This window comes from Podarcis filfolensis (genome assembly GCF_964270895.1).
Source record: "Podarcis filfolensis genome assembly, chromosome: 8".
In the NCBI taxonomy this organism is placed as follows: domain Eukaryota; kingdom Metazoa; phylum Chordata; class Lepidosauria; order Squamata; family Lacertidae; genus Podarcis; species Podarcis filfolensis.
In genome coordinates, this window is record NC_139611.1 from 61176761 (window position 1) to 61192324 (window position 15564).

Genomic DNA, 15564 nt, shown 5'->3' on the forward strand with positions numbered 1-15564 from the left:
ATATATATATATATATAAACTATTTCTGCCATTTTCCCATAACGTAGAGAGCCAATGTGATGTAGTGGTTAGAGTGTCGGACTACTACTTGGGAGACTAGAGTTCAAATCTCCACTCAGCCACAAAGCTCACTGGGTGAACTTCAGCCAGTCACTGTCTTCTCTCATCCTAATCAACTTTACAGGATTGTTGTGGGGATTAAATGAGGAGAAGGACCATGTTCACCGCCTTGAGCTCCTTGGAGAAAAAGGTGGTGTTCAAATGCAGCAAATAGATAAATAAATGATATGCATCATAATTAAACATCAACAAAACAACAGTCTTTTCTGTCATGGGTAAGGAATCTTCTGCAGGCCAAGGGCTACATTTCCTACTGGGCAACCTTCTGAGGGCCACATGATAAATGGCTGGTTGGGCCAGAGGCAAACAGTGCATATTTTACCTTTGTAGAGTTGCTTGCTCCCTACATAAATAAGTCACATACCCTTTTCTCTCCTCCATCTAGCATTATTAGAGTTCAAGGACATAATCCAGCCAGGCAAAAGAACTTGGGGAGGGTGGGGAGAGGGCCAGTGAGGGCCAGTGAGATGCATGTCTGTCGGGTTACAGCTCGAAAACATTTTTCTTTCCATTCCTTTGCAAGCAAAAGTGTGAGTGAGTGAATGTTCAACCATACCCTGATTTCAGTAAGGAAGAGCTCCATGGAGGGGACACGCATGTTGCTTGGGAGAATCTGCTGCCAAAACCAGCAAGTCAGAAACAAAGTGATAATTCTGCCCCCAACCCCTGGTGTCTCTTATTGAAGCGTGGGCTGACTTTTACCTATGCCACCAATGGTTTCTTATGAGCTTGGAATGCTCCAGGATATTGTTTGCTTTGCATTCTTCCATGAGCCAGTCTTACTTTGCACTTCAGGTTTGGATGCAGTTAACTAGCATTTGGATTTTACACTTCACTGAGTGGTGTGATATAGTTGTTGGCTCAAAAAAGTACCAACATGCATTCAAAAACGTATTCTTTGAGGATAAGATTTGTTGAACAATAAGGTGAATTTTCGTGCTTTTTAATAAGCTGATTGATATGGAAATGGGACGGATTAGATTTGTTAATGAGCACATGGAAAACAGACTGAGACTTCAATTAGACTGGTCTGCCCAGGGGTCATCAACCTTTTTGGGCTAGTGGGCACATTTGGAGGCAGTGCCATGGGTGCAAGTCACAAAATGGCAGCTATGGGGCATTGCACAAAAAGTGGCATAGCACAAATGGCAGCTATGGGGTGTGGCATAACACAAAATATCTGCCACATTTAAAGATACTGGGTTCTATTCAGAGCAGACCCATCGAAATTAATGGGCCTAAGTTAGTCATGTACATTCATTTCAATAGGTCAATTCTGAGTAAATCTAGCACTGAATACAGCCCACTGTTCTTGGCTACCTTGAAGTGATTAGCCGTCTAATTATTTTAGACATTTGTAGATGTATTTAAATATTTTGAATTGTATTGTTTTATTGCTGGTGTGTTTACCTCCCTGGGTTCCTTTGGGAGGAAGGACAGGTTATAAATTTATATAACAATAGAAAAAAGTCAGGAACACAAAATACTGTGGGCACACTACCATCTTGTGCATCGTGGATTTTTCAGGGGATACTTACTACGAAGAGTTACTGGCAAGCACACGGGTACCTGTGGGCATCAGGATGAGCCCTTTGCCTGGATCTTAGTTCATAGAGGCAGATGGGAAGCTCCTTGAAGTGGGACACTGCTGTTGGGCTGCTGGCTGCCAGTCCCAACTCTTTGCTCCCCTACCCTAGGGGGCTGCACTGCTCTCCCACCCCTCTTCAAGAGAGCCAGTGTGGTGTAGTGGTTAAGAGCGGTAGACTCGCAATCTGGGGAACCGGGTTCGCGTCTCCGCTCCTCCACATGCAGCTGCTGGGTGACCTTGGGCTAGTCACACTTCTCTGAAGTCTCTCAGCCCCACTCACCTCACAGAGTGTTTGTTGTGGGGGAGGAAGGGAAAGGAGAATGTTAGCCGCTTTGAGACTCCTTTGGGTAGTGATAAAGCGGGATATCAAATCCAAACTCTTCTCTTCTTCTTTTTCTCTTCACAACCCACAGGGTGAGCTGAAAGGCAGGATTGTGAAAAGTCTCTGAGCATTGCCATTCTGGGGTGTTTCTGCACCTCAGCTAGTGGCAGATTGGCTCACGAACAAGCCAGAAGCTGATTTTTGCAAATGAGTATTTCAGAGAGCACTTAGCATGCCCCCCTCATTTATTTTCTGTCTGGGTTTCTGATATTAGACGGGGACCCTGGGGAAATGAAGCCTTTTAAAGTAATAACAGGCAGTGCATGCATGTGTGTCATAGAGAACTGTCTAAGGCTATTATGGCTTGTAGGGGCTTCAGGGCATTCTAGGATTTTAGGGCTGTACCTTCGTGCAGCTGACCCTCAAGGGAGGCTCTGGGCAAGCTGACATGTCGGGATGGTTGCCCACCCCACCCCCACCTAGTGCTCTGTGGTAGAACAACTGCTTTGCATGCAGAAGGTCCCAGGCTCAATCTGCAGCATCTCCAGGTAAAGCTGGGAAAGACCTGGAGAGCTGCTGCCAGTCAGTGTAGACAGCACTGAGCTAAATGAACCACTGCTCTCACTCCAAACAAGAAGGAGGAGAAGGGCCATGGCTCAGAGGCAGAGCTATCACCTGGGGGCATCTATTCCGTCAGTCTGTCTCAGTGGGAGAGAAGGGAAGCAGGGCTCATTTCATCAACTTTGCTGGAGGCCCAGCTCCATCAGGCACCTCCTGCCCTGGCCAGCTGGCCATTACAGGAACAACTGCTTAGAAAATGGCCCATAAGTTTTCATTTTTCATTTATATTTTCCTCATCCCACCCTGTCCCCTTTCCCTTGTGTGTGTGTGTGTGTGTGTGTGTGTGTTGTTGTTTTTTAGGTTGTAACTCCGTGGGTAGAGACTGTCTTATTTTGATTGTTATGTAAGCTGCTCTGGGAGCCATTCAGTCTGAAGAGTGGGGTACAAATGCTCTAAATAAATAATAGAAATGTATATTTCTATAAACAGTAGTTTTAGGGGCACCTGCCAAGTCTTCCTGCTGGTCAACTAATTCAGTTTGTTGCAGTCGCTAGTTCAAATCCAGAGACAAACTCAGTTGTGGTGTACAACCTATTTCTGTAGCACACTATTTGAATAAAGCTTTATTTATTTATTTATTTACCTACCAACCAACCATCTATCTAAGGATCACAGAGCAAACAAGCCATAAAGCAGCTTAAGCGTAATAAAGCTCCTTGCCCAGGTGGTTTTGGAAGCTCTTTTTATACTAAGAAATGTGCGGCAAGTTAGCCCTGCACCTTACTCAACTCAGTCTGGTCAGGAGGTATGGTTCCAGAAACCCAGCATCCTTTCAATATTTATGTATTCAAATACCAAATAAGTTGGATAAAATATTTAAATTTAATTTTTGCCTGCTGGTTAATAGCATGAAGAGAGACATAACTAAATAGTCCAAGATGAAGCTTTCTGTGTTGGGCAGAACAGCAACAATGCAAATGAAGTTGTTCCTGTTTCAGGTTTCCCCCATCCCTCTCCATGCAGGAATACAGAAGAAATGGCAGATTATATTGAATTTATGGGGGCCCTTCCAGTCCTGTGTGGTGCTTTTTAGACAAAGCAATTCAGGCTGCAATCCTGCGCATGCTTGTTAGGTAGCAATCCCTATGGAATTCAGTGGGGCTTAGTTCTGAGTAATGTGCATGTATTGTGGCATGAACCCATACTAGAAATTGTGGCAGTAATTCTGAACCAAGGTAAGAATCTTAGGTGCTAAGTATTTACACTATACCCTCCAACATTTCTCCGATGAAAATGGGTGATGCATAAATGTCAGCCCCAGCACGGAAAGGCAATACTTTGACTTGCACCCAGAAAAAGGCCAAGAAACAGCTGGTGAGAATAATGAAATGGTGGCATAATGGGTTTACAGTGCCCAGTCCCAGTTAGTAACTGAGTGGCCATATTTTGTACCAACTCAGTTTTTCCAGACTGTTTTCAAAGGCTGTCCCACTTACAACTTGTTGCAATAAATCAAATGGGAGTGGGGGAGGGGCGTGCGTTACTGAAGCTAGGCTCATGTGATCATAACCACAGAAAAGACCTCTAGGGAATTAAATTCCGAATCCACACTACAGTATATACTTTTAAAAATAAACAGCTCAAACGTTTTAAGCCACTCTTCCTATTTTCTGCTGTGTGACGAGGGATGAGCAGATCAGCCTGTAATTTTCACTGGTACTCAATGCTAGATCCACTCTTTTAAGAATGCATGGAAAGTTCACATTTAAATTATTGTGCCTGTTGTTATTATATACATCACTGAGTAATTTTTTAATATGCATTTCCCTGCAAACATGTACTCTTCGAAATACTTTTCAGTACATTTCCCTGTGAAATATGCACATTTTTGCCATAAAATATGTATGTTTGCACACTGAAACTGCACTGCAAAATCTGGAGAAGTGTGCAGTCCAATTAGGAACTGCACTCCAATTCACAAGCAAGTTTGGGATGACTGAATTGGGTCAGCCCACTGTGAAAAACTGGACCAGGTGAATTCCCTTCTATCCCAGCTGGGTGACTGATGTTTCCTGAACATCAGGAGGCTCCAGACCAAAGTGGGGAAATAGTTAACATTTCCATCTCTGTGGAAGGGGGATTGTGTCGGTGATTTAGTTGTTGCTGAGAATTATTTGGCATCTTCTTCAGGTTTCACTTTCCATTTCTTTGCAGCTGATTACCAAGGAATTTAAACTGTAATAACTCATAAGACCTGGCTCTAATTCTGGCTGACAATATACAATTGGCTCCAACTGGTCAAAAACTAAAAGTGGTGGTAGATGTATTCACAGGAGGGGCTGCTCCAGCTACCGAACCAGCTAAAGTGGAGGAGGCAGGATTTATTATTATTATTAATATTATTAAAAAGAAAGATGTGTTGTTATGAACATGCAAAGTGAGGATTTTCTATAGCTCAGTGGGCACAGATGGCTTGAAGATGTCTCCTAAAATTAACCCTGATGCCTGGTGGCAACTAGTTATTGGACAATGTCCAGTGGACACCCCCCACTTGCTCAGCTGGGGTCTGACAGTTGGAATGCAGCCAGATATGGAAGAAAGAAAGCTGAGTTTTGCTAGCTGGCACGAAGGATCTAGGGGCTGGTGTGGGTCCAAAGACAGACTGTTTTGTTTAAGAACTGATGCTGTTTTAAAAGGTATCATCAGTGGTGTAGTTAGCTAATTTTAGACTCTGGATTTAAACAATAGCACCCACCCACCCAACAGGCAGCATTTGGGTCCCTTCCTGCTCATTCTGCTGCTTGGACACTTGGCAGACTATCAGAAAGTCCTTTTCTGAAAGCACCATTGTCCATCAATGTCTCATACTGTTTACACCTGATCAGCTTCATATACTTTTATAAAATGTATATTATATTTTCATATATATATATATGTACATTACCAAAGCACCATAAGACACTCCTTGTCAGACTCTAATCATTACTATTTTATTATTAGTGTTGTTTCTTAAATTTGTACGCTGCCCTTCACCTGAAGATCACAGGGCAGTTCACGTAAAAATACAAAAGAACACAAAATACATAATAAAACAAATCAATAACCCCCCTCCCATAAATGCATTTAAAAGGCCATAGAATGTTTACTTAGCCAAAGTTCTGGTTACAGAGAAACGTCTTTGCCTGGTGTCTAAAGATTTGTAATGAAGGCGTCAGGCAAGCCTCCTTGGGGAGGGCATCCCACAATTGGGGAGCCATCACAGAAAAGACTTGTTATCATGTTGCCTACCTCCAGTCCTCTCATTGAGGTATCACATGAAGAAGGGCCTCATATGATTATTTCAGGGTCTGGGTTGGCTCTTAAGGAAAGAGGCAATCCTTGAGATATTGCGGTCCTGAGCCATTTAAGGTTGTTTAATCATATGAGGTCTGACTCCATTGATGGGTGTGACCTTCATTTCTGGCTAAGGAACTTCAGGTCCTGAATATTTATCCACATGCTTTACTGGAACAAAAAAGGTAGTTGTAAGTGGCATATATCAGCTTCTGAGCGCCACGGAATTGTCCATCAGTCAGAAATGGAAAGAGAGCAAAATTTCAGGTACACTAAAATTATACTGTGCACTCCATAGTAGGTAGGAAGAGGGAACTTATGACCTTCCAAATGTTGTTGGACTCCCATCATCCCTGTTGATTGACCAACAGACATTTCAGCACAGGACAGTGAGCGCACCTGCAGCACCCTCAGTTCAAAGGCAAAAACACACAACATACATATATACATAATTTCATTTGTTTGCAGATTTTCCACAGTTCAAACTGTGCTCAAGACAGCTTACAACATGAAAAAAATACATTACAACATAACAAAAGTAGTCATAAACAATAAATAAAACATTAAAAATACACCACCAATCTGAACAATTTCCACATAAATCACAACAAAATCTAAAATAAAGATACAAAACAGCAACAACCCCCCCACAACAAACTTCCCAGCCCAAGCATCTATTCAGCAGCCTCAGCTTTTGTAGCTGGAGTCAATCAGGGCCCCGCCCTCGGTGGGAAAAGGCCTGCAAGGCAGGGAGCAGATCTTCCAGGACTCACAGCCAAGATGGTCAAGAACAGGCTTCCTCAGCCTTGGCCCTCCAGATGTTTTGGGCCTACAACTCCCATGATCCCTAGCTAGCAGGACCAGTGGTCAGGGATGATGGGAATTGTAGTCTCAAAACATCAGGAGGGCCGAGGTTGAGGAAGCCTGGTCAAGAACTTTGTAAAGGCAGACTGGTAAGGGGAAAGAGGCTGTGGCTGAGGAGAGTCCCAAGTGGCCAGAGACGTCTGGAGGGCTGTATTTGGCCCCCATGCCTGAGGTTCCCTACCCCTGGTTTAAAATAGTCTATGGCTTAATGTTATGTGCAAACCAGCTCATTATGAATCCTGGATTGGCTGAAACCCCTACACCCCACCCCTCCTTCCACCGATGAAATGCTGCCTGTGAGAACGCAGGGTTAAATAAAGTTTGGGTGCCTAACAGATTAAAAACTTAAGCCTTTGGACTGAGGGTGCTGCAAATGGGCTCGTTGCCCTGTGCTGAAATGTCTATTGGCAAAAAGCTATGAGAGGTTTCGGTGGGGTGGGCGGGTGGGGAGAAATGAAGACTCTGGGAAATATGACTACAGGCCGACCTTGTTAGAAAGAACCACACAAGCACCGTTAAGCCTTCAAGCCTGCCATTGTTCTCCTTCACCACCACCGCTCACCCCCCCAGCCCATAATTATTCCCACTCCCTGAATCTTACACCCAATAATTCAGGAAAGCTGAGTAATGGAAGAAACAACAGCCATTTTAATCGCTCGGTACTGGTGGTCTCCCCACAGAGAGGTGTGGGAGGGGAAGGGACACCACGAGGGAAGGTTTTTCAAGAGAGCTGCGGTTGTGGTTTCCTGTATTTGGGGTAGTAAAAGGAAGTGTTGGGCAGAAGGAGCCGTTCACCTATCCAAGAGCTTGGAAGAAGGCGTGGGAGGGAGGGAAAGGGACTTCCTGTTTGAAGAAAAGGGACCCTTCAGTCTGAGGCCGAGACACAGTTGGCAACTGGCCTGAGAGCTGATGGGTTTCACCTTGATGGAGGGAGCAGGACAGAACTGAGCCAGCCAAGGTGAACTTGAAGTCATGAAAAGAATGTGAAACAGAAGGGCAGAAAGAGTATCTGGAGAGTTAATGTTATGAGTGCCGCTCATCTCAGCAGAGCCACCCAGAGGCAGACTTTCCCTTCTGTATTATTAGCTCCTTAGAGAGGTGGCAAAAAAGCTTGTCCAGCAGTAAAGGAAGATGTTGAGCCTATTGGGGTGCCAGCATGGACCGATCCACGCTAAGACCTCTGCATCTTCTGAGTGTCCCCATAAGTATGGTTTGGAATTCACTTGTTGCTAAATGACTGGAATAAAGCCAGTTTGGCCATTTTGAGGTTGTGTTTTTCTGTTGTTGTTTTTCATGTGGTTCAGCATTCCCCCTACCCCATTTGCACACCTTAGGTGAATAGACAGCTTTTGTTCTGTTTTCCAGACCCAGAAGCAACAGAATTCCTACTCTGGGCTCCATCCCATGAGCCAGCAGGCTCTGATATCAGTTCCTACACAGCTACCAGAGTTTTTAAATGTCCAGAGTTAGTGAATATAATCCAGACCAGCACTTTTGCTATGTTTGGTTTAATTTTTTCCTCAGCTGGCAAAGGTTTCTGAGATCAGATCTGGATAGAAAGGCTGGCAAAGTTCTCTGAGCTTGGACTCAGATAAAGAGGCAGGCAAAGTTCGGCTCAGACAGAGAGGTGGGCAAAGTTCTCTGGGTCTGAGAACTAAACTGAACTAAAGTTAAGACTGAAAAACTGAAATAAACAGAAACTGACAAATTCACCTATCCCAAAGGGTGGGGAATGGTGGTAGGCTGAAGGTTTCATTTAGCATCTGGATATGGCATACTTGGCACTCCATATAAGCAGCTGGTATTGCTTGCTAATTCAAAATCACCTCCATTTGCAATCAGCTAAAGTTCTACTTGATTAATATTCCAATGAAGTTGATTAAAAGGTGCTGGCCTCTTAAAAAACAAATGTACGTGTGTGTGTGTGTGTGTGTGTGTGTGTGTGTAGGTGGGGGGGGGAGAGCAAGAGAGGGAGAAAGGCATATAAGAATAATTGCCCAATGGAATAAATTACCAAGTAAGCTTGTTGAGTCCACATTGTTAAAAGCTTTCAAGAGTAAGTCTGGAAAACGTCTGTCTGGGATGATTTAGAGATAATTAGTTCCCACTTAAGGGACTAAGATGGCTTTTAAAGGTACTTTCCAGATTTCAAGTGCAGGGCTACATTTTATGCCATGTTGGTTACCTTGGCTTGCTCCGTTGCCTCTTCTGCATGTGTCAAAGCAAAAGAAAAAAGAAAAAAAAGTATTAGAATTCAAAACCAGAGCCAATGATTATTTATTATTATTATTTATTTTACAGATTACAGTGTATCCTGCCTTCCCCCATTCACACTCATGGTGTCTTAGGGGTGGTCCCCCCCCCCATTTTATTGAGGGAAGGCAGAAGTGAAGGAGAAGTGAAGGAGCCTGTATTCTGTCAGTTTCCTGTTGGCACAAGAGGACTCTGTCAGTCTTCATTTTATATAATGCATTTGTTTTAGTGTTTAAATTGTAAATCGCCTTGGCAGGAAGGCGGTATGTAAATCCAACTAACTAACTAACTAACTAACTAACTAACAAATAAAGTAGCTTGCTGGGTGATCTTGGGCTGGTTATATTCTCTCAGCCTAACCTACCTCACAGGGTTGTTGTGAGGGTGAAATGTGGAGGGAGGAGAGCCACGTACGCTATCTTGAGCTCCTTGGAGGAAAGGTGGAATATAAATGTAACAACAACAACAAGAATAAGTAAAATGTTACTACTAATAATATCATACAAAAATACATTATGTTAGAAGTTTCTTGCACAAAGATCTATACTTGACAAAACGGAATGCAAAAATGTCTGTAGTAGGAGAAATACACACTGAAAAACTGACTAATTTTCATAAGAACTTTCCCCCCAAAATCACCTACTGATATAGAAATGTGTTGAACTGAAGCCTGGAAACATGGGAAATTGAGAAAAACTGAAACTGACAGCTTGATTCTTCCATAATGACAATTCAAAAATGTGCCACAAAAACAATAACATCAAAAAACATTGTAAAAAAATGCATAGAATAAAGCTTTGAGGAGAAATTGTTCCAATAACATAGAGGAATTAAATTGGAACAGTAATAAAGGCCAGTTAAAACTCCCCTCAAGGCAAAATAAAAGAGTAGTTAGTTCTAAATAAGAAAGGATTTGCTTTGATGAGGACTTGTGAAATAGACCCATAAAGCTTTGTAGATGAACAGAGGGAAGATTTTAACTCAGGTGTTCCTGGTCCAAATGCATTACTCAGACCACTACACCAAGAGAGCCAAATGAGCATATCCTTCACACTAGGAAACCTTCAGGTGATGACAGTGGGTTCCTCCAGATGGCTTATTTACTGAACATTCAACCTTATTTTCTGGCACAAAGCTGACACAAAGATTAGACTATGTCTGATCTTTATTTAGCATTCATCCTGATTTGCTTGCACGATGTTTATTTGGCTTCCTCTTAATAATTTGTTCATCCCTCACTTTCCAACGTATTTCCTTGTAACTTTCCTAACAGCAAAAGTTCTGTTTCTTTTTTAAAGTGGCTTTTTATGCAAGAGCACTAGAGCCTTTTATTCCAATTTAACTGTGCAAACTTAAATTTCTGGTATGCATTTGAATTGCTCCTGCAAAACAGTGGTAGTTTGTAAGCAGCCACTGTAACGCAGGCCTGAATTAGACAGGTCTAGTGTTCTGCAGCATACCTGGTAGATTTACTAATCCAGTTCTGATAGACCAACCCATTTTGCTTCCCAATCTCTCTCTGGCTGCGTATACACCATACTTTGAAAGCATAGTTGACACACTTTGAAGGACCTACAACATGACTTTCCTCAGAGAATCCTAGGAACTGCAGCTTACCCCTCACAAAGCTACAATTCCTAGCACCCTTAACAGACTACGGTTCCCAGAATTCTTTGGAGGAGGCCACGTGCTTTAAATGTATGGTGTGTGTGCAGCTTTTCCTATCTCTCCCCCTCACCTCACTTTGTAATTTAATGTTGCGCTTACCACAAAGTACAGTACATGTGGAGATTAGTCTTAAAATGTTCTTTCTCAGAATCTTGCAAAGCATTGGCGATGGCCTGAAATGCACTATACGTTCCATGATTATTTGGCCTTTCTGCAGTACCTTCCATTCATAACATGTACCTTCCATTCCTACATGCACCCCACAACCCCAACCACTCTGCCAGCATAATACAGCTTGTCATTTCTGAAACCACATCATAAAGAAAGGGAGGGATCTGCTCCGAAGCACATGGCAATACTCAAGGTAGAGAGCCAAGATGAGAGAGAAGCACAAGGTCCCATTGTTTGGTGGAGCCAATGTGGAACTTCGTGTTGCTATTGGGGGAGGAGGGGTTGCTGGGGGTGGGTGGGTGAGTGGGAGTAGAATTGGTACAAATCAGCACCCACTCATGGTTAAATTGCTTAGATGCTTCCTAGGCTAATAAAGGTTCCATCTTCTTTTCAGATACAGCTGGCTGGAAAATTTTCAGAGGAGAAGTTTTCCCCAGTGGAAACAGGAAGGATGTGGAGGGACGGAGGCCAAGAAATCTAGCAAGTTTCAAAGTGAGATTGGATGGCTGGACTGCCTTGGCCCACTGTAGTTAAGACTGGGGAGGAAAATGGGAGGGAGAGCCAGTTCTCTGGTGCCAGGCTAAAGCTAATCTGTAATTACTAGGGGTAAAAATCAGAGCAGGGGTGGGGTCAGCAACTGGCATCCTTGGGTAGCTTGCCAAGCCCCCAGTGCCCAAAACAACAGACAACTTGGAGCTGCCGTCTTATTTTTCACACCATAAAAGCCAACTCTTAGGGGCCATGGGGGCTTTGGCGCTCACAATTAAATATTTGAGGGGGCCATTTAAATACAGTGGTACCTCTGGATACGAACAGGATCCATTCCGGAGCCCCGTTCGCATTCTGAAGCAAACGTAAGACGTGACTGCGCGGGTCGTGTTTCGCCACTTCTGCGCATGCGCGTGACGTCATTTTGAGTGTCTGTGCATGCGCGAGCGGCAAAACCCGGAAGTAACACGCTCCGTTACTTCTAGCCGCCGCAGAGCGCAACCCGAAAATATTCATCCTGAAGCTACTTCAACCTAAGGTATGACTGTAGTATGCGTGTGCACAATGTCATGTGATTGATTATGCAGGGCAGGGCTTACCTGGGCCCCCACAATATTTTATTCAAGTTGGCACCCCTGTTCCACGCAAAGATCTGGGGCAGCAGACCTAGACTACTTTGGGGCACTGTGAGTAATTTAAGTTGGTGGATAATAGTTGAACAGCCACTGGGTGTGAAAGAACCCCCAAGCCGCACACAAACGAGTGACCAAAACACTCCTGCAATTGCATTTTATTACAGAAGATACAGGACTGCAGTGATCTGCTGGAGACAGCATCTGGATGTTCTTTTAAAAGCGAGTGAACAACAGATGACAATTTCAGAGGGCCACAGAGGTTCCAAGTCTATGTATAGACCATATAGACCAGGGGTCAGCAAAGTTTTTGTGGCTTGGGCCGATTCACAGTCCTGCAGATGTCGCGGTGGGCCGCAGTGTGTGCGCACGCACGCATGCATGCGCAAACGCTATTTCTGGCGCGGAGGAGGCGTGCGCAGCTTCACATTGGCTGCAGGAGCTTCCTGCAGCCAATAGGAAGCCGACCAGCGTTGCGGAAGCAGTCCCCTCTCTGTTCTGCGCCGGTTTAGTGCGGCGCACGGGAGCCAACCGAGAGGGCGGTTGGGGTCCATGGGCCAGTTAAATGATATAGACCTACATAAACCAGTGTCTGATTTGGCACAGGGCAGCTTACTGTATTTCGATGGCTGCAGATAGAGAATTGTGTATAAAAGAGAACATATTTGTGTGGTCTACAGGCATATGGTCATATTTAGAGAAATTACAGCAATTGTTAAGAAATCAAAAATATTTAGGGCAACACTGATTGTGGCTGCTTTTCCACTCCCCCGCCTTTTCCCTTTGAATTTTTGAGGACACGGATGAAATCTGATGACCAAAACAGGGAGGGCTTGCTGTTTAAGCCACAGCAGCACAGGCCCTGCATAGCCCAGCCAGCCAAAAGGGAGTAAAGATCTTTAGGGAATGTGCCTTGGAACTGGCTTGGCTGGCTGCTGTGCAAACCCTCACCCAGATGCTTGGAGGGTGGAACACGTTTCTGTTTTTGTAAATTGTTTGTTTGCATTAGCTGCTTCATATCCAGCATTGTTCTAGAATTTAGGGGGAAATTATACATACATACATATATATATATATATATATATATATATATATATATATATGGTATATATATATATATGTTCAGTTGCAAGCCACAAAACAAAACAAAATGCAGCAGTGCTACTGGCAAGGATCTTTGATCTCGATTAGAGCCAGAGGCCTCTGAGTAATTCGTATTTTGAATGCGTTGCTATTGAACCAAGCTGTAGTATTGTCCCACCCTATCCAATCCAGCAAGACAGTTCTCAGTATTACAATATGTACATACAACTATGTCTGAAGCGAGCAATTGCATCAACTTCCCATGTCTCTGGTCTGGATCACTCATTTGTAGTGTGATACTTGTGCAAAATATCATAGAACAGCAGAAAGAGGGGGGCCCTTATGTGTATTAGGGGGTTTGTCCCATTGTCCAGTTTCCTAATTGCAGATGCTTCCTCTAATCCCATGCAATTGATTTCACTCCTAAGGAAACAATGCGTTGTCTCCAATATTAGAGTAGATCCATTAAAATTAATAGGCATGACTAACTCAGGTCTGTTAATTTCAGTTGGTGTACTCTGAGTAAAAGCTGGCTGGATTCAGCCCTTTATTAGTAATTGCTAAGGAATGATGGTGCACACTGTTTAAAAAATGGATTTTGAAACCTTTTAGAACTCAAATGGCAAGTTATTGCTTTGAGAAATCAGGCAGTCATTCATTTAACAAAAATAAGAAATTAATTTTGTTTTTAAAAAGGGTGGATCATTGGATCATTGTGTGGATCATTGGATATGGGCTGTACTGCACAATTTTTAAATGCATCTCTGGATGGTGAAGGGGAATGAGTGCAGTAGTTGTCATCGATCATGCCATGGTTTGTGTGTGTATATATATATATATATATACAAATAAGAGCTGTTGGCACACATTTTTTTGTGGCAGGGCTACCACCTAGTTTTGGTTTTTTTATCATGTTGTTTTTGAGGTGCCATGAAAAACCTAAAAAGCTGGTATGAGCAGAAACCATGGTGGAACAGTAAAATTCACATTTGCAACACAGGGGATGATTTCTCTATAATGCTATCTCTCTTGCATGGCCTGTGGTACTGTACAGCTGCAGCTGCCCCATTAAATTCATTTGATAGATTATGTGACAACCTTTGCAGATTTCCATAGCAAGCATCTCATGTAGCCCAGCTGACCACCATAGCCCAGCATCACTGTAGTAGCCTAGCTGAGACAGAGGAAGCTGCTTTATACTGAACCAGACCACAGGCCCATCTAGCTCAGTATTGTCGACTCCAAACTGACTGGCAGCAGCTCCAGAAGTTGGTCCTGTTTAAACAAAAAACAAAATAATAATAATAAATCAGCTGCAAGCATCTTTCACAGCTCCAGCCAGTGATACCAAATCACCTCCCAGCTTTTGTGTGTGGATGCAGTTAAGTGTGTTTTGTGCCCGCCACACATTTTGGGCTATTAGGTATATTTTAAAATCCCCTCTGAAGCACAGCTGCATGAAATATGGACTGAGGGAAGACATCCCATCATCACTCTAGAGTGAAGGGGGAAAAGCTCCCTGTTGGTTTTATTTATTGGAGTATTTGTTTTTAATTTAGGAATTAAAGGGAGATGCTTGGTCAGGGGGTTTAGTGTCTTGAGCTGAAGTTTTTCAGAGGCTGGAGTAGATCAGCATCAAGCCTGAAACCATGTAAAGCAGTTCCTTCTCCTTTGTGGATATATAGAATGTCAGCAGCACAAATGTCACTTTGAAGCTGGTAGTCCTGAACCTACAGCCAGGAAGAGCCTCTGTAAATGTTAAACCACCATGCTGGATGTGTATTCCAGCCTATGCTCAATGGATCTAGGAGAAGATGTGGGCTCCTCTCCCTCTAGCTCCGTTTTGACAGGCAGCAGCTCTCCAGGGTTTCAGGCAGCAGCCTTTCATCAGTCCATTTTTTTTATTTAATTATTTCATGAGAATTTTGATTGTAAAATGACTAAAAGTGGTTTACAAAAAGATAAAACCAAGAAAAAAATAACAACTCATCTAGCTCAATATACCAGTCTACATGGACTGGTAGTATCTCCCCAAGGATTCATAGAGGAGTGCAGGCCAGCTGTACCTGGAGTTGCCAGGGATTGAATCTCGGAGCACCTGTTTGCAAAGTAGAAGCTCTGCCACTGAGCTATCACCTTCCCCCAAATAGAGAGGCTAACAAAGTGAGAATTTTTATGTGATAGGCAGCTGCCTTATACCGGTCAACAGTCCATCTATCTCAGTAATGTTGACACTGACAGGCAGCGACTCTCTTGGGTTTCAGGCAGGAGTGTTTCGCAGTTGCATTTAGAAATGCAAGAGATTGAACCCACGACCCATGTTCTCCCACTGTGCTTTCCTTCTACCACCGAGCTACAATTCAGCATCTTGTTTCCTGGAAGCCCAAAAGCAAGGGTATAATGGCAACAACCTTCACCTGTTCTTTGCCCATCACTAACTGGATTCATTCACGTGCTGCTTCAGAGCATGAGAGGTAATA

At 43.5% G+C, this 15564-nt stretch overlaps 1 long non-coding RNA gene across 1 annotated transcript in view; it reads left to right on the plus strand.

Moving 5' to 3' along the window:
- Nucleotides 1-15564, plus strand: part of LOC310767985 — a 52561-nt gene that overhangs the window by 12835 nt on the left and 24162 nt on the right. The window contains exon 3 of the long non-coding RNA XR_014551140.1: nt 11275-11372. This is a non-coding gene — a long non-coding RNA (uncharacterized lncRNA). The remainder of the gene's footprint in view (nt 1-11274; nt 11373-15564) is intronic.